Source organism: Vicugna pacos, chromosome 8 (assembly GCF_048564905.1).
Source record: "Vicugna pacos chromosome 8, VicPac4, whole genome shotgun sequence".
NCBI lineage: Eukaryota > Metazoa > Chordata > Mammalia > Artiodactyla > Camelidae > Vicugna > Vicugna pacos.
Window position 1 is genome coordinate 42,345,815 of NC_132994.1, and position 23,611 is coordinate 42,369,425.

Genomic DNA, 23,611 nt, shown 5'->3' on the forward strand with positions numbered 1-23,611 from the left:
ATGGCTAAGACTAAGAATGGTGAAGTATTTATATAAAATAGCTTTAAATTATTTGTAAGATTTATTAATACACCTTGATCAAATGTAATATTATTCCTTCCTTTGGGAAGACAAAGTATAAATATCTCATTTCTCCCTAACATAATCTATAAATTTAAGGCAATCCCAAGAATATCTTCCAACAGGATATAGGACATTGTTTAGTCAGGTTGGTAGGTAATAAACTAGGAGAACTTTGATAAAAAAAGCAGCAAGGAGGAACTTACCCTATTAGATAGTAAATCAGTTTTCAATTGATGTTCTGGTATTAGTTAACTAATAAACTTAACAAACAGTAGAATGCAAGATAAAATACTAATAAAGTTCCAAATACAAATTAAAATCTAAAATATTATATAAAAGGCATACTAATTAGTAGGCAAAATATGAATTACTGAGCCAATTGAACCTGGAAGTCATATTCTGAAAAGCAAAGTTGGACTCATTTCTCATGTCTTAAAAAATAATACATTTTAAATTGAACCAATATTTTTAAGTAAATATTAAGACAAAATAGAAATTTCTTTAGATGTATTTCCAAGTAATCAAACAACTATATAAATATTGCCTGCAGATGCAAAGTTAAAAACCACTGTGAAAAAGACTAAAAACCAAATAGAGAAATGGGGAAAAGACAGTTCACAAAAAGGACAGAAAAAGGGCTATTACACATATGAAAAGATGTTTAAACTCTCTTATAAGAAAGGTGAGATGAAACCTTACTAATATACAACTTTTCACATATCAGATAGTCAAAGGCAAAAATCTAATAATGAATCGTACTGGAAAATTTCTGAAGAAATAAGAGCCACCATACTATACTTGTGGGTGTGCAAATGATGTACATGTATGGAAGTCAATAGGGAATATCCATCAATATTTTAAATTATAGATATCCTTTGGCCAGCAATCCATTTCCAGGAATTTGTCCCACAGATATACTCACGCATGTGGGAAATGATGTATGTGTGCAGTGAATGACTACAGCATTGTTAGTAATTGCAAAAGATTAGAGAAGGTTTAAATATACATTTGAAAATGATTGGCTACATTTTGAGAAATCCATACATTACCAGTGCAGCTAGAAACAAAAACTCTGTGGGGATTCCTTATTTCTCAATGTAGAAAGTCCCTCAAGATATATTTAAGTGAAAGAAGTGATATGCAGATCAGTAGTACCATTTGTATAAGAAAAAATAAAAAATATATACACATGAATATGTATGTAATAATATTTGCTGGTACATGTATAAAATATATCTGGAAGACATACAAGACATAGATAACTGTGTTTAGCTGAGGAGAAGCTCTAGTAATTGGGAATTAGAGGTGGGAGAGAAATATTTCACTTTGTCACATTTTTAAACTTTTGAATTTTGAGGCAATTAAGTATTATCTATTCAAAAATAAATACAAAGAGACATTTTTAAGAGATTAAAATAATAAAATGCAGGACTATATTCTTGAAAAATAACATCTTAAAATGGAAGTTAATTTTAAAGTTCATAGAATAACAAAAAGCCTGACTAAATGGAAATTACTCTTGTAAATGACTAGTAAATAGTGAAAACATCAAATGTGCATTTAGGAGGTTTAAAAAAAACAATGGAAATAAAACCAGTAAATAGCAAAACAAATGGGATGCCATTAAAATCATATAAAATTAAAGCATAAATGTTTTTAATAAAAAATAAAAAGCTGAACTCTTTATAATTCAGAAAGTTAGAATGATAATAACAATGGAAGATGAAGAATAGCAGACAGTTGTTAATGAGTTGGATCGCTTAATAGGATGTGTAATGGACTCACTTGCTCACGATAAACTGAGGTAACCTCTGGTAAATATAATCTACAGTAATATGAAGCAAAAATAACACAGGAAATTAGGAAGTGAGAAAGACACAGAATTACGATATACTTAAAACATATACTTGTAACACTGTTAAATAGAAATACAACAAATGTGGAGTTTTACCTTCTTTATTTCCTTTTTCTAGCACTCAAAATATAAAGTAAAACAAACAGTTATAAGGAAATAAAAGAAAAAGAAAAAAAGGGCAAAAACCATCTCTGGAATAAAAAGTTGATTGAAGAAGAAATGCTGACTGTGTTAATTGTACTGGATTATTCCAAGCAAGGAATTACCTTTGTAACAAGAAAATGAAGATGTGAAGTGTAGAGGATATTAAAAATTGTTAAAATCTTTGAAATCTTACACTGTGCCTTATCCTACCCTAAGTTTTTTAATAACTAATTTAACTCTCTCAACAATAATTTTATATAGATATTATTATCATTCCAAATTACAGATGAGAAAATTGATAGAGCAAGACAATCAGTATAGGTCCAAGATTATATCACCAGTACATTACAAAGCAGGGTTTAGATCTAACCTGTGTGATCACAGATCTAAGCTCCTTAACCACTGCACCATCCTCTTCATGAGGAAAGCCTCAGAACATCAACCAAACCCACTGCCGAGCCAAGTTGAGTTCAGTAACACAGAGATGAAGTACTACACGGAAGTAATAATGAAAATAATCATTTAGCAAAAATCAGTTACAAGACATAGGTAAGTTAAAGACCTCCAGTCTTTCATAATAGCATAAATAAATGAGGAGATGCACACTTAACAAAAACTTAAATACATCCTAAAGTAAGTAATGAACATAAGACTAAAAGATGAAGAACAGGAAAAAATTCTGCAACGTATAATCTAAGACAGAAAAATACTTATTTTTCTTGATGAAAGTTTTTGACTATTGTATGTCATTTATTCAAAGATAATTACAGATTAAATGTGATACCAATGGAGGTTTTTAGTAAATATAATTTTAAATTTTCTGTTAAAAATGATAGGATACCTAAGATAATTTTGGAAAAAGATGATTAATTAAAGCTAAATGTCTTTACAGACACTAAAGCGTATTGTAAATGAATGCGAGTGACAGAAGAGCAGATGAATTGCTTAGTGGGAAAATAAAGCCCAGATGCAGAATTCGAGTGTGCTAGACCCCCTAGTAAAAGCCCATCAGTACCTTTGATAGCCTATAATGAAAAAGAATATGAAAAGGAATGTGTGTGTGTGTGTGTGTGTGTGTGTGTGTGTGTGTGTGTGTGTGTGTGTGTATGACCGAATCACTATGCTGTACATCAGAAATTAGCACAACACTGTAAATGGACTGTACTTACTTCAATTTAAAAAAAAACAGGAGCATTGTAGAGGAAAAAAAAGAAGCCCACGAGAACCAGTTCTGCACATCTCTTATCAACTATGCTTTCAGAGACATCATGTTGGTAGCTTGAAATAGCCCATGGTCCCAGTAATTTACACCATGAAAATTGATTGCTATTTTTAAAACATTTATCACCACATCACTGAATGGAACTAATGATACGCAATTGTTACATGATAAAATTGGCTTCGTACAGCACCTGGAGGGGAGGCTCTAAAATGATATGTATCTCATGGTGGCAGTTGTCTCAATTCCAAACTATGATCCAAGTATATTAAATAGTTTTTTTAAAAGTGAACAAAATTTCAAAATTCTTTGAAATGATATAGGCGAACATTAGACTTTTCAAGATGAGGGAAAGGCAAACTTTTGTAAATTAAATTATGTTAAAGTTTCAATGTTTATTTGACAAAAACAAGTACAGGCAAAGCTGTAAGATATTAATATTTGGAAAATATTTTTCATACTTTCAGCAAATTTTTTGTTTGTAATAATGTTATTAAAAAAGAAAATGTCTGTATCTAATAAATAGATAAACATCATACACATATGCTTGATAAAAAAGAAAAGTAAATGCTAAATAAACATGTGAAAAATCATTCTCATAAATTATGAAAAATTAAAATGAAATGCAAAAAATGGTGCCATATTTTACTATCATAATAACAAATACTAAAATTTGTTTTAATTGTAGGAGAGTGTGTAGTAAGTTAATAAGCATCTTACATGATTATTAAGCAGTATAATTTACATAAAAGGCAATTTAAGTATAGATATTGAGTCTTTAAATAGTTCACGTGCTTTGATATACCAAGTAAGATAAATAATTTGTAGTACATATTAATTTAGAATATGTTATTATTTATATTACATTTATCATGTTTTATATTATACATATATTAAAATTATGTTACCAAGGAAGTAAAAATATGGAAATACACCCAGTATGTTCTATTACATTATGATATATCATGGATGAATCTATAGTGGCCACTAAAATGATGTTAAATTTTTTTAATGGAGAGATTAACATATCATTTATATAATGTGTTAATAAAAAACAGAATAACAACCTTTTTATGTAAAATATATAACAAATGCATTAACATTTTTATAGTAAAACATCTGACAGCAAAATGCTCTGGTGGTAAATTTATGGATAGTTGTTAATCTTGTTTTTATAATTTCTTGCATTAAAAAAATTCTGTCATAGGCATTCCTTTCACTTTATTCTAGCACATTTCTGTCTTTTGTTCCCTCCTGGTTTGCTGATTCTTATTTCAAAACTCCATTTTCGTATCATTACCTCCAATCCCTCAGCTTTTTGGACAGTTCATCCTAGAGCCATGAGTCTGAACCTGAGATCATTTTTTCCTCTATTTCTTATTTCTGGGACTTAAACTGATGCTTATTTACCAGTTCCCTGATCCTGTCTCCTGTGTATCTCCTTTAATACTTGATATTCAGAGAAATATACGTGACATAGCAAATGTTTCATTCTTTTCTGTAGTATCCTTGCCAAGTGCTAATCTAAATTAAACTTGAGGACTTTTACATTCAAGGGAACTCACTAGTTTCTGAGATCACGATTCATCTTTGGATGCTGAGGTTTTTAAGACAGACTTCATATTTATTGAGTTGAAATCAGTCTTCCTGTAAACCCATTGACCTAATGCCAGTGCATAAAGTTACAAAGAATAATCATTTCTAATACTCTGTGATACACCTCTCAACCTTTTCCTGCAGCCACACTTTTGCTATGTGACTTTGTAATTCCTACTATTAAAACATTGTACTTGTGGGTTAGGGTTGGGGATGGGGTTAGGGTTAGGGGTTAGGGTAGAATAGTAGAACTTCTATGGAATAAGAAATTTATTTTAGAAAATTAGGCCAAAGACACCCACAGGAGCTGGTTAAACAATATATGTATACCTGTTGCTTCTGCACCTGATGCCAGGCAGTTAGAAAGGTGGATTTGTTTTGAGGGAGAGCCAGGACAAACTTGGAAACCATGAGTACTAACTGGAACCCACAGGTGCAGGGTGGAAGCAACATTGTCTCACTGGTTCCAGGGTCAATGTCAATGAGACAGATAACTTACAGGGGAAGCTGGTCCCTTTATTAAGAAGCTAAACGTCAAAGATGTTTATATGAGAAACAATCTTGAAGATAGACGCTTTCCCCAGGGAAAGGGCATGCTTGTTGCTGACCAATATAATAAAGATACTGTCTTCCTCGGTTACAGGCTTTGGGAAGGTTTGCCTAATGCTCCTCTAGAAGATCAGACTTCCCCCAGTTCTGGTGTGTAGCATCACTGTGGACCATTCTGTGTGGCCTTTGTGGGCTTTGGAGGACGAGAACAAACACAAATATGAAATTCATGCTGCTTCTTGTGCTGTGAGTAGCAAAGTGCTTTGATTCTGACCTAGGAGCCAGCGTCCCTAAAACTGGCAGGCTGATTTGTTAGATTGCAGGTTGAGTAAACCCTTAGACCCATCACAGTTTTTTTTACAAAGATTCTTGTCAAGTGGAGGAGCTGTAGGACCGACTGGCATCACAAGGTGGCTTAACAAGGCATGACAGCAGGCCTGTGACATCAAGCATGAGCTGCAGTAGTGTCTCCCTCACATCCATATTCCAAATATTAATGCAATTGCTGCTGCATTCTCACTTTCAAATCATATGCAGATTTCCCTAGTGGCCAATTTTCACCCAGATCCATGCAGGAGAGGGAAGTCTGGGCTGCGCAGTTTCAGCATAGCTAAGTCAGCAGAGTGCACAGCCACTGCAGAGGAGGAGGTTAGTTCTCTCCCCATTTAGTCTGGGTTGTGTCATGTAAGACCTAAAATTAATACAAGGTATGAATTGCTACCTTGACATCTTTGCACCTCACTGGGACCCAAAGGCCTAACCATGAGTTCCCTTGCCCTCCCCAGATGTGCCTCCTACCAGATGAGAAAAGGCTCTCCACCCAGGTAGTTCCCCTGTCAGCCAGCTCAGCTTCAGTCCACCCAGTATTCAGTCTAATGGGTTCCATGTCACTTCTCACATGAAAAATTATTCAAACAAGCCAATCACATCCTCCAGTGAAAGTCAGGGGACATTTTCTCTCTTAATACTATGAAGCTCTTCCCCACAGCCCCTGCTTGCTCCCTCCATTCCCGAGTGCAGCCACTGCGTGGCCCTGTGTGCTGTGGTCTTTTCCCCTGGGATGGGAGGATCTGTGACTAGTAAGCTGCCTCAAACTCATCTGTCCAGTCTCAGGTGTTGTGTGTTTGGCAATACTGTTGGACAAGAATCTCTCCCTCACGGACAAGGTGAATAGGCAGTAAACCAAAAAACTAAACTTGAGACTTGTTTTGGCCAAAAGAATTCCAAGGAAGTTGCACCGTACAGTTCGGAGCCTAGCCTAAAGAGATCATTGATGATTCCTTTTCTCTCTTGAAACCCCTCGGAGCAGAGATGTGAACAAGCCCAGTCCAGCCAGCTGGATAACAAGAAATAAATACATGGCTGGTTGCCCAGTCCACCACTGGCTTCCCAGTCGTGAACCTGCAAACACCAAGAAGCAGAGCTCCCTCCTGATGTGATTTACAGATTTAAGAGGGAGCCCCAGCTGAGACCAAAACAATTGAACAGTCAAGCCCAACTTGAATTGTAGATCCAAAGAATCACTAAATAATAACTGGTCATTTTTCTAAAACACTAATTATTGTGCTTGGTTGTTATGTAGCCATATGCACCTGATTCATAGTCTATAATATATTTAAAGAAAATAAAACATTATAAGTTCCTTGCAGCTCTGATGTTACAGACTTAACTCAAGGTCGGGAGAAAAAAGAACATGGGATATGGAGTCAGGAGAACTAGATTCTAGATCAGGAACTGCCACTTACTGGCTGTTTAGAATTTGTTACATGTCTAATCTTAGAGCTTCAATTTTATAAACAATAAAAAAGTATGAAATAATCAAATAATAATATCCTTTATATAACTAATTTTAGGGAGACAGCAAGGCCTATTTTTTACTTTTTCCTACTGTAGGCACTCACTAGAGAAGTTTTTGGTTTTGTTTTTTCAATGCTAATTTATTGCCATCACCGGCCTGAAAAACTGTGGAATGTACTGTCCTTATTTCAAAAAGATGATGGTCATTTTCCTGTATCCTGTCTTTGTGCCTCCTTCACGATTTATCAGAGAGTAGTAACATGCCATAGTTATTGAATTTTAGGTTATTTTTAGACCCTGGGCAAATTATTTTTCTTGACTAAGATGGATAGATTCTTTTATTAAATTTTTCTCTCTAGTATTGGGCTTCAGTTTTCTACAACTTAATTTTGTTCTAATATTTTTAGTCATACGATCACTTCTGACAAATAATACAAAGGGGATTACCAAAGAGTCTAACAACAATTATACTTCAGAGCCACTGGAATCTTTCCTTAAATATACAAAACTAAAAGATTTTCCATTTTCTGCTTTTTCCTAACACTTAAATCTCCCCTGCCTTTCCCTAGAGGAGTGAAGTTTTGAATTTCCTTTTCCTATGCTTGACACATTTCTGTCTTAACTTCTTCATCCAAGTGTGACGTTTTTCTTCCTTTTTGGAGAATTTACCTCTGTTGTTTCTATATTGCCTTATTTTTGGCCTGATGGCTTTTCCATGGGCCAAGACATACCCTGTTATATACTTCCATGATTTTTCCTTCTTTTATATTACTCCATGTTAAGTGAAGTCTTATTGATTCTCTTATTTATTTATTTACTTATTTATTTACTTAATTACTTATCTTTATTTTTTAATATTTAGGCACTCTTCATCTTCTCTGATGATTTGAAAGAAAGAAATACTGCAAAGTGAATATTTCGGGGATTTCTAAAAGTTTAATGATAAACCAACAGAGTCTCAGAAACCTATTTTAGTAAACATTTTATGGCTGATAGATCCAAAATGGCAATCAAATTGCTTCTTATAATGGTTCAAGTTTATCTCAGAAGAAAGGTTCTTACCACTAATTTCTGACTATTCATGTTCCAGTCTGCCACCTGCCTACCTAGTCAGATAGACTGAAGTGTGAATGAACGTACTCCAAGACTTTGAGATAGCTTCTTGACTGTTCAGAATAACCTGCCTTCTTTGCCTTTGCATGTAGACTACCTCTCATAAAGAAAACAAATTGATATAAAAGTTTGTATCCCTTTGGAATGATTGCTTGGCAAATTCCTTACTTGTTCTTAGGCTTTTTTTTTTTTTAACACAATCAAATCTGAAAATTGCAATTACTACTATTCCCTCCTCATGTAATCTCATCCCACAATCACTAAGCTATCACCAGATAAATACAGTTACCACCAATTAATTCCAGCTTGCCATAACCTTCAGAAGATGAAGAATGCAGAAAATAGAAAGAAAAGAGTTAGGAGAATTTATAAAATAACTTTTTCCTTCCTTTCAATCTTTATGCATTTGTTTTTTAACTATGAAAATACTATTAGCTTTATTGGTTGAGGTCATTGATGTTTACTTATTTAAATAAAATAGTTTTGGTTAAAATAGAAGTATTAAAATCAAGGTCAAATATGGTAGGCTAAATAGAGTGAAATGGGAAATTTATATGATGTAACTAGCACCCTTTGGATAATGATTCCTACATTTAAATATATTAATAGAGGGCAAAGTATGTAGAGTGCAAGAAAATCTCTCCTGATGATTCTTCCTCCCATCAAAAAAAAAACAGTGAAGAAGCCCCTTGGGGGACTTAAACTATAAAATTGAATCTGTAAATGTTTAAGTCAAATAGTGCTTTTGAAGCTAAAATATATTCAAAATCATACTTAAGTTGATACATTTGCCTCATAACAGCACTTAGATTAATAAATAGAAAAATAAAATAAAAAATACAATAACACATAAATAATAATAATGTGGGATTCATATTTTTCCTGAATGTTTACAAAGTCGTAAAATTTTAAATCTGGGAAGTATCCTAGGACTCATCTGGTCCAAACTTCTAATACTATGAATAAAGAAAATGTGTCCAAAATTTATTAAGTAAGTTCCAGAAGGTCACACAGAGAGCTATGGGTAGAATTCAAATCCTTAAACTTAAGTCTGTGTTGTTTTTAAATTCATAAATTAACTAAAATTAAATCCATAAGACAGTGTCTCTTTTTTCACTAGTAGCCAAGTTACCATTACTTTTTTTGATCCAATATTGTTTCCAGCAAATCAGACATATATTTTGCATGTTATTGTACTGAAGTCCTTATTGGATAAAACTCCAGAAAATGTATTAGAGATTTTTTTACATGTGCAAATTATGTGGGTCATTGATTTCATTAAAAATCTCAGATACTTATGTTTGAAGAATGAGAGGCTGCATTCATGACAAGAAGAATACGAGTGTTCAAATGATCTATTCAGATGGTCATAGGACTATATTTAGTTTACTCTACATTTAAGGTAAACTCTGGGAAGGAGAAAGGAAAATTATAGATTTGCAAAACTCAATCCTCTTTCCTAAAGAAGGCTGAATATAAAATAATATTACTTATGGTCATTTATGTGACCTGAATGATACTTCTGCATATTTTATGGGAGATATTGTATATAAAATATCTATCTAGAATATTTATCTATAAACCTATGTAATGATATTGATCCAGTGTCAAGTAATACTGCATAAAAAGTATTTCCCTGACCTTGGAATATAAGACTGGATATCTTCAGGAGCAGTGAAAAGTAGCTTTGATGAAGACAAATTAAAAAAGATATATCTATATAGATCTATATCTATATATAAATAAGAAGGAAAAAGAAATAAGTACAAAAGATATATGGTAGGTGGAAATGTAATGGTGTATTTGGGGACAGAATAAAGAAAAATGTAAGATTGGAAAATTTGAGAAAGCTTGACTACGTTTTTTTAATGAAATGCAACTTTAGAAATTAGCATACTAAATTAGAAGCAATAACTTTTTTGCTGAATTGTTCATTTTGCCAACTTCAGTTTGTACCAGTGCAAAACTGTATAAATAAAATTGAAATCACTTTAATATGATATACTGAATTATAAATAGTATAATTGAAATGTAAAATATTTCAGATGTGTTTATTTGATACAATTGTTGCCTTAGGAACAAGGAGAGAAGAATTAATTAATGCATACTTCTCCTGTGAGTGAATAATATGTACAGCATTTATTATAATGTTCTATATGTATCTCATTAATATATTAGAAAAAAATCAATAGAAAACTAAAAATATGCTATTTCCTGTAGTTCTTTCCTGGGAATGTGACATTGTACTTTGTAACTGGAAAAAGAAAAAAATCAAATTCTTTCATACCAGTAAGAACTACAGATGTCTTCCAGTATTGATCTTCAGCAATTATAATATTTAAATAGTGAGCAGATACATACCAGATATTTGCATAGAGGCCAGGAAGAGAAAAAGGCAGGATTTTTTTTCACATAGACTGCCAAAACTCAGTGATTTTCAACTAAGGCCACTAGACCTGTGTTTTCCAGACCTTAAAATTGACTGGAAACTTTAAGTAAGGGTACCACCATTGTACTGCATACTAAATCAGTGTTGATCATAACTTAAGGATTTTTGTAACCTCATTTATTATTATCTAATTACAGAAGCTAACCATGTTCTGAGGCAGAAACAAACCTGAGAGTGAAGGGGGAACAAACCTGCAGCTCTTAAATAAGTCAAAGAAAAGGTAAGTGAAAGAGAACAAAATATTAACGTACACATTCCCATGTGTGTTTGGACCGCTGGCCTTAGTGCTAAGAATTCAAGCATAAGGTCATTGCTAACATGTTTATGCCAGGTAACTCCTCATTCTTCTGCAAGTTGTTTGATATTTTTGTTCTTCTGTCTCTGTTAATATTTTTTATTAAAAGTTTAAAATAAGAGATTTATTTATCTATTTACCTTACCCATCTTAATCAGTTTAGTATGGTGCTATTCCCCATGTGCATATCATGTATGTAAATGTTTCGAAGAAAGACCTTTGAGCTATTATAAAGACCAAATCACTAATAGAACGTTGCTCATGTATCTCTTGTTCATAAAAAGAAAGATTGTTTTTTCTTTCCTTACTTCTAGTCTTACTTCCTGTGAATAAATGCTTCAGGATCTTGGTATTGCTAGTGGATAGTGAGACCCCAAATGAGGAGGCCCACCAAAGTGTGGGTCCTTGCCTGCTGGCTGGAAAGGATTCACAGCTGAGGCTGAGGGATAGAGCAAAACTGCTTTTATTTTTCAAAAGAGGGAAAGGAAGGAAAGTGCTTGAGCAGGGAGAAGGAAGCACTCGATTAGGGAGCTGTCAGCCAAGCTGGCCGGTAGAGACAGCTCCAGCCCAGGTGGGGCTTTTATGGGAGGCTTCTGCCGTCATGTCCTTCCTTGAGATGTGATAGAGGCAGTCAGTCCTTGTTTGAGCTTTTCAGTCCTTGTATGGGCTTTTCTAGTGTTGTCATGGCAACCATCAACTGTCAAGGCGCTGGTGGGTGTGTCATTTAGCATGTTAATACATTAGAATGAGTGTATAATGAAGCTCAGGGTCCACTGGAAGTCAAATCCTGCACCTCTGTGGGTTCTAACCAGTTCTTGTTTCTTCTCTGCAGCTGCCTCCTAGACTTAGACAAGAGTATTTGGTTTCTAGCCGAGGGAGGGGCAGGGGTATGATCCTGGCATCAACAGCCTTGGTAACAAAAAGGAAAGTGACTTTTAATCTGAATGCCTGCAGTCTGGTGGACCCAGCATTCTGCCACCCCCGCCACTCCCCCAAATAATCTCCAAAGATTCTGTTCAGCCATGAAAGTTTTAAAGGGAAATGGGGGAATAATCTCAGTTAACCGTTGAGATAGATGGTCAGAGTCACTGCCATCCCCCAGTGCCTGCAGGCTTGTCCTAATCCACTGCTTGACCCCGCTCTTCTGTGACTCCAGGAGGCCTGGGAGACTTCAGCTTTTCTATAAACAAGAGGCAGGGGTTGGGTGGGGAAGCCTACAGAGTCCTGCATGGTATCAGTATTTGTTAAAACTATATTAGGACCTTTCAATATTAATTAATACTGCTAATATTCACATGTAAAATTATCTGTTAAAATTTCACAACTGTATTTAAATTCTTTCAAATCTTGGGAATTCCTTCCAACAAAGCCCACTGCTGTTCTGATCTTTCTGGGCTTTAGGTCACAAAAGATGTTCTGGGAAATGACCTTATCTGCTTGGAAGGGCCATCTGGGAAGCATTTGCTGTATTTTATCTATTAGTACTTAGCAGTAATTAGATCAGCTAGGTGAGGAGTGTACCCTTCAGCAAGTGACTGCGTATATATAGACATTAAGATAACAATATTTCAAAATACTCTATTTTCGTCTTTCTACTTCTTTCATTCTTTGGCCTATTTCCTCTGATTCCCTGGTTGTATTGGGAACTTTTACCTAGAAACCAAGCTGCTGACCCTAATAAATATAGAATATGAAAAACCTTTTATGCTTTTCTGTGAAGGAATGGAGTGGGGTTTTAGGCAAATTAATTCTTGTGCAAATATATCTCTAGGGAGCTTAATAATGCATTTAATGAGTTCAAATACTTTCAGAAATGAAAGCCAGAAATGACCTATTACGTTATCCTTTCTCCTCTTGAGAGTTCAGTACAAATGCACTCCCTCTGGCGGCTCTTACAATAGTATCAAAGTCATCGCTTTAATTTTTTGTGTTTCCTACCAAAGTATAACAATTTTTGTTTGCATGACATATATTTTATTTTAACTATTTTCTACATAATACTTCAGTGAAATAATTTACATGTATGAAGAGTCACTACTAAGTTTGTAGGCAAGCAGCTTCAGAATATTTCTCCACTCCTCCAGTGGAGTATCCAGGGGGAAATGGGTGAGAAAATGGATAAATTGGAAGTTGCTCAAGGAAATGAAGATTCCCTCAGAAATAGTATTGTGGAACAAAAATATAGGAAGATGTTTGGCTTGACAGGTAGAGTCTTCTGTTTTACTTTTTCTCTGCCTCTGTAAGGGTCACAATGAAGTTCATTGTGATTGTCCTGTGATTTGAAAATTCAGGAGAGAATTAATATTATACCTCTTCCAAAGTTCAAAGCTAATTAGGAGGTCAATATATAATTCAATCATACCTTTATTACTAAAATAAATTATTAAAAATGATTTAGATCTGTGACCAAAATAGCTCTCTGATAATTTTTCTGAGAAGAAAACAGACTTACCTAAGCAGTTACAGACCACTCTGGACAGTTCCAGATCTCCTGCACCCTTCCTCAGGGAGCAGAGCCTGCTCCCCTAAACTTATCCTGTATATGAAAGCTGAGTAAAACATACCCTCTCTGAAGGCAGACAGGCTATAAGACAGTGATTATGATGGTGATGATGATAATGATGATGACAGTGATGATAAGGAAGAAAGATAGAAATTGATTAAAAGGAAGGAAGGGACTAATTTTGTTTTTTCCTACCCTCCATTCACATATCCATTCAGTTGTCATTCTCTCTTGGTTTAAGGAAGATCAGGAAAGCAGATGTTAAGAGCCCAGAAGGGTTATTCTAGTCTTTCATCTGTAGTGTGAGATCCAGAAAAAAAATCTCTACCCCACCTTCTAGATCAGTCTATTTATAATCACTTCATATGACAGTTGAATACAGAATGTTAAACTGAGTTAGACAGCTTATGAAAATTTTTCATAAATAATCTCAGGTGATTTGATATTAAAATAGAATGTATAGATCTTCCTTTTAAATAGTAAGATCAGACAAGATATGAATTTAAGATTTCGTAATCACGCCATAAAAAGAATAGACAGAAAATTGTCCTTAAATTTAAAAAGTGACAAAATGGAGCTCTATCACCTGGAGCCAAATAAAAATCTCATAAGAGGACAGTACCTTATAAGGTCACTCATCACTTTTGAAAGTTTAATCTTCAACTTTGCAGGTACATAAAGTAATTTAACATTTGATCTCCTAAAATGTATTACTTTCTTAGGGATTGAATCATTGTAACCAAATTTGCAAGCACCTAGTATGTAATGAATCTCAGATAGAAGTGAAAAATTGTATATCTAAAAACATTTTGAATATTAGTAGTCACTGATAATCAGTTGGATCCTCTTTATGCTCAATTTCCTCATCTAAAAACATACTACGTCACAAATTAGTTGTAAGATGAAAAAGATCATGCTTAAAAATCTACTTTATTACCTTGTCCATAATAAAAACTAAATAAATGCTAATTACTGTTTAGTGTTACCTAGCACTTATTAACTACTTTTTATATGCCAGCCTGTCTTTGAAAAATTTTTAATGTATTAACTCATTTAATATTTTCATAGTCCTGGGACATTGATGCTATTACTAGTCTCATTTATACACGAGGGAATTAAATTACTGCGAGTTGAATACTTCCACTACATTTGGTATGTGGCTGATCTAAATTCAACCAAACTCAGACATCTAAATTCACCACTCCATATAGATAGAAAAATTAGAATTACTTGGTGAAAATATAATTAGAAAAAGGAGAGTTAGATAATCTTAAAGAATCTAGATTTTCAAGTTATGCCAGGGTTTTTTTTTTATTTTTGTTTTGTTTGATTTTGGTTTTGTTTGCCTCTAACTTCACTATAGATCCATAATAATTAGATACTTGTATTAATTGATGATCTCTCTAGGCTGGAACCAAGATACAATAACTGACTCCAAACTAATTTCTTACCTTCCTTGAAAGATACTCCTCCTTTATTAATTTAATATTTCTTCAGGTAATATATAACACAGCTGATTAGATTTTGGCTTTCTTATTTGAGATCATATATAATTTCAGGAATATAATTTGGTAAATGAAGTAAGAGTTTGGGAAGAAGAAATATATATATAATTTTGGATATATATATACATATAATATATATTATATATACATATATTATATATATTACATATATATTACATATGTATAATACACACACATACATATGTATATACACCATTATAAGTTTTTTCTATTTTTTCAATTAAGTTTTATTCAAGTGTGGTTTTTATCCAATAAGCAAAACTTTCACTTAAATCCGAGCTGATGTAATAATTATTTTCAATTTCTTGTTAAATGTTTCAGTTATTTTCATCCTTATAATTTTATGTCAGCCAGTTAAAATTTAATAAATACAGATGCTGAATATACAGAAATAATCACAATGCAATAGAAGTACCATATGACTTACAGTTCAGATCATCTGTCCTGAATTTTAGCTCTGCCTCTTGACTAACTAGTTTGGTCAAAGCACTTAGGCTCACCAGTTCTCCTTTTCTTTCTCTGTAAAATAACAGTAACTTGCAATGTTATTAAGAGGGTTATATGAGTTAATATATGTGAATATCTTTTATATATGTGTGCATTTATATATATCACTGAAGTATTAAATGCTGCAGTATTTAGCTTTCCATATAACTTGAATGTCATATTTAAATATAATTTTGACCAAGTTAAGCAGATAATACTCTTTTACTTTAAGTATTTTCTAAGTATTGATTAAACCACAAACTATGCATAATGAAACAAACATGCAAGGTAGTTTATTATTATTATTATTATTATATGTTTATAATTACTTTAAATTAATATTTTATTTAGAAAGTCAGTTTTATTCAATACCACATCAGTGGAGAAAGGTCAACTTAATAAACTATGTGAAATGCTTCCTAATTTATGTGAGGTGATGGATGTGAACTAAACTTTTTGGGTAATTATTTTGTGATATATATGAGTATCAAACCATCATGTTGTGCATGTTAAACTTACATAATGTTATATATCAATTATATCTTAATAAAACTGAAAAAAATAATAGTCATGGACCTTTTAAAAAAAAGCCAGTTTTAATAATTATCCTCTACAAAGCATCATGGACTGACTATACTTCAATGGAAATATATATATATATATATATATATATATATATACACACACAAAAATTAGCCTCTAAGTTTTAGGTTAGTTAAAGGGTAAATATGGATTTACTGGTGATGATGATGGAGAGACAAGAAGCATATGAGTTCTACTTTCTTCTGTCCTAAATGAAAAAAACATTGTATGATTGTCAAAATAAATAAACACAGAACAAACCTGGAAAAAAATTTCACTCCTAATTTTTCCAACAATTTTTACAGAAAATTAATACACATGTATTTCCATATGCATTGCAAACAAAACTTAATTTTTCTAGCATTTTAATAATTTTCAGTTATAATTTATTTATTCAGATTTTTTAACATGAAATATTTTAAAACCTTTTGTATAATATTTTGGTTGTCTGTCATTCCTACTGTATCAGCCCTGGTTCAACACAAGAAGATGAAATGAACTAAATACAAGGAATGTGAGACTTAGGAAATTGTTGGAAGGAGTGGTGGAATGGGAGTCAAGGGACCACAGGGGCCACAGGACCTGCTGGTGTTTGAACATACTTCTTTAGCCTAATGCTATTGTTGCCTCCATGGTGGCCATGAATCTGGTGACAGCTTTGGAACATTACCACATCCTCTTGACTTTTAGGCCTCCAAGGCTTCACTTGCCTGTAGAAAAACAGGAGTAGGTTGGAAAAGAACCTTTATTGACTTTCATTCAAAATCTTGCATGCAATTCTGTTTTCAATTGCATAATGAATCTCTCTTTCAGAACTCTGGCAGCAAGGGGTCTAGGAAATAGAGCTTTTAGCTTCCAGACTTTACAGTACAGGAAGGCCAGTAGCAATAGGGCAAGCAGTTCACAGGATACACTACGCATGCTTTCATTGCAGTACACGTCATAGAGCTACAAAAGGGCTCAGGAGATTTTCGGTGGAGTGATGTGGATATTATTACATCTGTTAGGGATGTCAGGATAAATAACTAGATTCTAGATTTCAGTAATTTATTTCCTGTAACAACTCATCTGACAGGTAAGATTTACCTGGATGGCATATTCTAATAATAGAACTCAAAATTATATTTGATTCAATACATACATCTTCTCTTTCTTTTGTTTACTTCCACTAAAGACAATATGTCAGAATGTAAACAAGAGGGATGTTATTATATGTCTCATCTTTAATATGATCAAATTTCCGAAACAAATCACTCATAAACAGCAAAGGTTTACTATTAATAAAATATTTACATCTTATTGTTAATAATAGTATATATCCTACATACTGCAGGACTGGTTAATCAAGAACCTCAGGCCCAGATGAACTCTTTGGTACAATAAATTACTATGAATTACAGTAAATTACTGTGATTCTCTAATCTGGCCTAATGTTTTAAAGTTGATCTCTAGAAGTTATCCTTAAAATATGGACCAAAAACCACAGATATGCTTCAAATGTATTAAAATCTACATGTTCTTTCTATGATTCTTAAAGCCAAATAGCAGGTAGTTAATTTGGCTTTCATTTTGTGCACATGTAAGAACTATTTGGTAGTGACTTACTGAATTTGGGAGTTATTATAATTTCTCAGTGTGAGGAGAATCTGCTTCTTTTTAGCTCCTCCTGTATTTCTCATCTTGAAGAGCACAAATGGCAGGTGACATCTAAAAACTTTACAGAAAAATTAATATAAATAAATATACTCTGCATCTTTTCAGCTCCTATTAACTTTTAAAAAATCTTCCAAACATGCACACTATAGGTTTCCCCCTCTTCTGAATCTATTCTTTCTTGTGGAAAAGCAACAAAAGTCATATTGTAGATACAAAATAATTTATTTTTAAAGTATTAAAGACATTAGCCAACAACAGTGTTTCCCAAAATGTGTTTTGTAATAGTTAATGCCAAGGGGTGATTTTAAAATACTTATTCAAAAGAAGAGGTTTCTGTGGTTAAATGCATGTAGCATATTCTGATTTGAATGATTTAAGCAAATATCTCTGCTGTGGACTACAGAGCCTTTAATATGCTAATAAGAACTGTAAACCTCCAAGATGCCTCTATTTTATTTAGCTGGAAGGTAGCATTTCCCAAATTTATTTTATCTTGTAACTTTTTAAAACAATTTCTATGACTATTATCATGAGACTAGTAGCGGGTGGGGGGGATATTTGGAAATATTGAGCAAGAATCTCAATCTCTGTGCTAATCTGTTCCTTCTCTACCTTCACCTTTCTGGACCTGTGAATTTCTATTACTAGGTTGAAGAAGTAAGAATTATGGAGTAAATAGTTTACTTAATTTTTGCTGGTTTGACTGTTTCAGTTTGGTTTTCGTCTCCGTACATTTTGAATACATTAGAAATGATCTTATACTCGCCACACACACACACAGAAAACACTTCATAAATCATCACATGTAAATATTACTTTCACCTTCAAATTTAATATATTCTGAATTACTTCCCAGAAATTATTAGCAAGTGTTTGGTAATGTGCTGTTATAGCTAAAACTAATTTAGATAGTATTGAAGTTCCTATGATGAATACAAAATGAAGAAAGAAAACTTAAAGTAGAAACACACATACATGTATACATACAAAAATACCAAAGGAAATGTATAGATGTAAATTAAATTAAAAGTCTATTTGCTTGTTGTTTTTAGACTTATTTTCTGCAGTCACCACTCTCTTCCTCTCCTGCCACAATCTTGCTAGATGTTTTTAGAACTGCAGGAACATAGGTCTCCTATCTGTTTTTTTCTACATATCTTAATACACCTCTAAATAATCCACATTTTTAGTTTAACTTTTAAAATAGCATTCATCCTTGATAAAGTAACACTTTCTGGATTAAATAATTTTTATTTCTTTCAGTGGCTATATTAGATATGCTAGTGTGAACCAAAATACTGCAATGTGAATGAAAATACTGCAACCATATCAGTAAATAAAGAATGCTGAAACCAAGTCATCAGCGGCTGCTGCCACCCCCCAGTGAGGACAGGCCTGCAGCGCAGCCTCTGCAGCCACTCACAGTGGTGCACTCTGAGCAGACTCAGAATAAGAAAGGACAGGATACTGGCCCTAGATAGCTAGGTGCTTGTCAAAGGAATGAATTCAGTGAGCCCAAATGTTTGCTTCCTCCCATATATAAAAAAGCACTAAATTCTTTAACTTGAGAAGCCTGTTTTTCTTTGGATAACAAGTAATCTTTTATTGTTCCAACTACCTGGTCTTTGTTGTAAAGCTCCTACGTGTCCTAGCTCCTCCCCTACCTCTTTGGAGTAGTCCCTCAGAGCAATCTGAGAGGCTGTCATCCCGGCTTGAGTCCTCCCGCCAAATAAAACATAATTCTTAACTTTTAAGCTGCATATTTATTTCAGTCGACACTAGTCGCATTTTTAGCTTCTACATGTTTTCTTGCCCAATAGAGTGACAGTCTTGATACAAATAAATCAATAGAGTTCCGTAAAATTACAAAAAATAATATACCTTATATTCCTCCTGTACTTCTTATAGCCATCTGAGAAACTTCATATTTAAATCCATTACTGAAAAGAGTGTTTTTTGTTTGTCTTGGTTTTGATCATGTAATTTAATTCTGGATTTAATAGTTACCAAGTAGTTACAAATTTCAGATAACCTTTATATGTCATGAATTCAGATTCTTTTTATTTCTACTCATGAGGTACCTCAGAGGAGGACTCCAGGATACTCCACCTGCCATTAAAAATATTTCATTCAAGAGTGGAATATAAATATAAATTACTGATAAACCTTAAAATGGCTCTGCATTCCATGATCTTATCTGAAAGTCTCCCTCATGACCATCCATGACATTTCCTTTAAAACTGTTTTTTAACAGAGGAAGATCTCAAAAAACTTTCACTTGAAAATTTTAATATATTTCATGATGCATTCTGTTGTGATACTATGTATCACCATACAGCAGAGTTTCCCTTTTCTTGCATTGTAAATAAATATATTTCAAGAGAAATGAAGCTTACTAAAGATTTTAAATAGATGTTTCTGAGAATGACTCAATTAGCCATGTCTTTTAATAATTTTTTGATTATTAAAGGGTCTTTATTAGATAATAAAGACTACACTTCATTTTCAGGATGGCTTTGACCTTCAAAATAATTCATTTGATATGTATGAGTTGATATTTCAATGGATGGGCTGACCCAGCTGACACAGCTCCATCTGAGAAGCAGCCATGAAAACATGTGCACGCACACCACACATAGACACGTAAAAATGAACACCCTATTTCAGGCAGACAAGCGCTGTGAAGTGATAAACTTTTTTTCCTTTTAATTTTTTTTCTTTTCTCAGCAACAGCTATTTACCTTTACCTAGCCTTCTGTGGAACTCATGTATACAACTGAGAATAGAGTGAAAGACAGAGATAAGAAGAAAAATGGGTAGATTATAACTTTAACACAACACCTTTTTTGAGGTGTAATTGAGGATGATACAACTACATAAGTATGTTTTGACCTATGTATACGATATTGATACCAACACCACAATCAAGAAAGGGAACATATCTACCACCCTGAACTTCCCTCATTCCTACTTGAGGCCATCTCTACCTTCCCTGTCTTTTCCTTCCTTTCCAAGTAATACTGGCAAGTTTCACTATAGATTAGTTTGCATTTTATGGAGTTTTACATTAATGGAATCACGCAGTATGTACTTCTTTACGTGTCACTTGGCATAATTATTTTGATATTCCTCCATGGTGTTTTATGTATCAGTAATTCATTATTTTTATGGCTGAGTAGATTTCTGCTTAATGAAGATACCACAATATGTTGATTCATACACCTGTTGAAGTATACTCTAATGTTCTCTAGATGTTCTGTACTAAATATAGACCTTCAGTGAACATGCATGAACAAGTATACTTTGTGCTTTTGCTTAATGATCTGTTGTTTTTTTTTTCTCCTGACACAGAATACACAGTGTATTTTCCAACTTCTTTTTCCAACTCTGACACTAAGACGGTATCCAGAAATTTAGTTTGATTCTGACACCATCTGCCTGGTCTTAGCATCAGATCCCACAAGTTAAAGTGCTCAGTCTCACAAGACTGCTTTGACTTCAGATGCCAATTGCAAATCTTGGGCACTTGTGTTTCTGACTGACTAATCATGTCCTGGGGGTCCCTCTTCTAAGGTCGAATAATTTGTTAGAATGACTCACAGAACTCAGGAAGACACTTTACTTATGTTTATTGGTTTATCATAAAACATACTTTACAAATGAATAGCTAAATGAAGAGGTATATACAGAAAGGTTCAGAAGAGTCATAAATGTATGTTTCTGTGCCCGTGGAGCTGGGGTGCTCTGACCTTCTAGTATATGGATATGTTCACCAACTCAGAAGTTCTTCTTGTCATTTAGGGGTTGTTATGGAGGTTTCGTTACATAGGCATGATTGATCCAGTCGTTGGCCATTGGTGGTTGACTGAATCTTCAGTCCCTTTCTTCTCCCCATGAGTTGGGGGTGAGAGTGTAGGGCTGAAAGTTCCAAGCTTCTTGGGTTTGGTCTTCTTGGTGTCCAGCCCCCATCCTAAAGCTGCCAAGGGCTGCCTCATTGAAACAAAAAATATTTCTATCATTCTTATAACTCAGGAAATTCCAAAGGTTTTAGGAGCTCTGTACTAGAAACCAGGAACACAGACCAAGTATTTATTTCTTACTGTCCTCCATTTACCTAAATCCTAAGATTTAAAATGGGCAGATCATATGGTAAGCTGTTACATTGTTTCCCAAGTGTTTGTACAGTTCTATATCACCACCAGCAATGTAAGAGGATTCTGGTTCTTCCACATCCTTGTCAACATTTGATATGGGCACTTCTTTGTATTTTAGCTATTTTGATAGTTGTTTAGTGTTACCTCATTTTAGTTTTAATTTGCATTTCCCTAAGGGCTAATGATGGTGAGAATCCTTCTACGTGATTATTTGCCATCTGTATATCTTAGTTAATGAAGTGTATATTCAAAGATATTGCCCATTTCTAATCTTGTTATTTCCCCATGCAGCCACCATTTCCAGAGTTCTTCATCCTTTTAAGTAGGTAACTTAAATTCATTTGCTTTTATTTCCCTTCTACCTGAAGGACTTCCCTTAGTAGTTCTTGTAGTGGAGATATGATGGTGATGAATATTTCCAGTTGGTATGTCTGAAAAAAGGTTTTAATTTGTTTATATTTTAAAAAGATATTTTAATAGAGTATAGAATTCTGTTTGGACAAATTTTTCATTTTCATATTCTAAAAGGTGAAATTTCACTTTCTCCTCACTTGGATTGTTTCTGACATAAAATATGTTGTTATCCCTATTTTTGTTTCTCTGTATGTAATGTTTCTTGGTTCCCTGACTGCTTTTAAATTTCTCTCTTTATCAGTGGTTTTGTGCAATTTTACCGTGATATGCCTCTGTTCAGTTTTGTTTATATTTCTTGTACTTGAATTTCTTAAATTGATGGGTTCATTGAGACTCATGTTTCTAAAGTTTTATGAGTTTAATCACATTTGAATTTGGGGGGGCTATTATTCCCTAAAATTTTTTTAGCCCTGTTACATTTCCTCTACTATAGAGACCCTAATTGCACAAATATTAGTAGACTTGATATTATCCCAAAGTTCACTGATACTCTTTTCATTTTTGTGGGTGGGGTATTTTCTCTCTGTATTTTATTTTGAATATTTTCTATTCTTATCTTATGAAGTTCACTAATCTCTTCTTCTTCAATAACTAACTTGCTTTTAGCAGCATACAGTGGATTTTTCCCCTCGACAGTCCTAGAAGTTTATTTTAGGTTTTATTTATATATTCCATGCCCTACTTAACTTTTTAAACATATGGAATGTAGTTTATAATAATTGTTTTAATATATTTGTCTGTAAGTTTTAACAGCTGTGTGAGTTTTAGGATATTTTTTATTCATTGGTTGATTTTTTTTCTCATTATGTAGTATATTTTTCTGCTCATTTGCACTCTTGGCAATCTTTGACTAGATGCAGACATTGTTTATTTTATTTTATTTTATTTTTTGCTGGGTAGTTTTTGTATTTCTATAGATATTATTAAGCTTTGTTCTGGGACAAAGTTAACTTACTTGGAAACAGTTTGTTCCTTTTGAGCTATGTTTTTAAGATTTGTTAGGGGTTTTCAGAGCAGTTTATGGAAGAGGGATAATTACTCCCCACTACTGAGGCAAGACCCTTCTGAAAGCTCTACTAGATGACCCTTAATAATGAGTGTTTTCAATCTATCAGGCCTTACTTCTGGTCCTGGGCGTCGTTTGCTCTAATCCTTTCAGATGGGTCTTCTTCTGGCCTCAGGCAACTTCCTTACCTGCATGTACTGAACA

The 23,611-nt window shown here is 33.5% G+C and overlaps 1 long non-coding RNA gene across 1 annotated transcript in view; it reads left to right on the plus strand.

Moving 5' to 3' along the window:
* The first annotated feature begins 5,556 nt into the window (after window positions 1-5,556).
* Window positions 5,557-23,611, plus strand: part of LOC140697713 (uncharacterized) — an 84,810-nt gene continuing 66,755 nt past the window's right edge. Inside the window, exons 1-2 of the long non-coding RNA XR_012074968.1 lie at window positions 5,557-5,672; window positions 10,923-11,005. This is a non-coding gene — a long non-coding RNA (uncharacterized lncRNA). The remainder of the gene's footprint in view (window positions 5,673-10,922; window positions 11,006-23,611) is intronic.